We start from the raw sequence: 1,323 nt of genomic DNA, 5'->3' as shown, positions 1-1,323 counted from the left end.
CGAATGGGCTTTATCCTAGATTAGAGAAATGTTAGCTTGATTGTCCCTTAGTGGAGTTCCTTGGCAATGTAATTTCTTCCAAATCACGATGGATGAATGAAAAGTTGTGGCTTTCCATACATGTGATGTTGTCCCAACTCAAATAATGGAAATGCAAATTTTTATTAGTTTTGTAATTTCTACCACAATCCATTTGCAACGTTGATACCTCTATCTCGCAAGGATTGACAATTTTAGTGGACTCTAGAGGCTCGTTAAGCATTTGAGTTCGTGAAGGAAGCTTTCACCAAGGTCCCTATCCTTCTCTGTCCTTATTTGACCAATCCCTTTTCGTTGGAAACCAATGCTTGTGATTTCGTATTTTGTTATATTTTCGGATTCGGTTTACTTTCAAATTCAATACATTGAAAGAGTGAATATTGTGGTATATGATGGCTCTAGGCGCCATCCCAGATTATCACGATGTCCTGCTTCCTCCCACATTCTTTTCTTAGAAGTAGTATTGTCCCTACAACACAAGTGTGTGATAAAGGTCTCTCATCATCACCATCCCTATGGGTGCTTTCAACTACTTCCAATTCCAACCCAACCATGATTTTCTCTTTCGATAGACTTCATCATGGGTCTTCCTTTTAATAGTAGACAACTTTTTAAAGATGGCTCCTTTTATTGCTTGTTTGAAAACCATCTATGGTAAGGATTCATTGAATTTGGTCCTGACATATGTTGTTTAGCTCCACGAGCTAGGCACAAGCTTCCAAATGACATCGTGTCAAAACAAAATCCCTAGTTCATATTGTATGTCTAGCAACATCCATTACAACAAATAGAGCAATTGTTGATGTGGAAACATGATTCTACGTCCTTTCTTAGTTTGTCATTGGACTTGTTCCTTGCTAAATGTTGTGGTTAGCAATGGAAATTTGGTGATGTTTTACGTCGTCAAACACAACGTTGTGAGGAAACAAACAGATAATTTTTTTATTTATTTTTTACAATGTTTAATTTAACTATTTTAAAAATTATGTATGTGTGTGTGTTTGTATGTAGCTATTTATGTTCGTTTTATATGCAAAGAGCCATTGGGTAGGCGTCAATGTATTATAGATTGACAACATTCTTTCAATATTGCAATGTGTTCTTGAAATTATAGTTCATTCGCCCATCAAACCCAATACCAACTCTACATGTGACTTGACTACAAAATGGGTCAAGGAGACTAATGGTTACCGCCCATATGTGGTCTAATGCAAACTCAGAAGAGGTGATCGTTGAGCCTTACTGGCTAACATCATGTTAGTATAACAAATAAACTTGAAGTTC

Source organism: Azolla caroliniana, unplaced genomic scaffold (assembly GCF_043228905.1).
Source record: "Azolla caroliniana isolate FFs.n. ecotype wild unplaced genomic scaffold, voAzoCaro1.0.p SCAF_299, whole genome shotgun sequence".
In the NCBI taxonomy this organism is placed as follows: domain Eukaryota; kingdom Viridiplantae; phylum Streptophyta; class Polypodiopsida; order Salviniales; family Salviniaceae; genus Azolla; species Azolla caroliniana.
Note: the sequence above shows the minus strand (reverse complement) of the source record.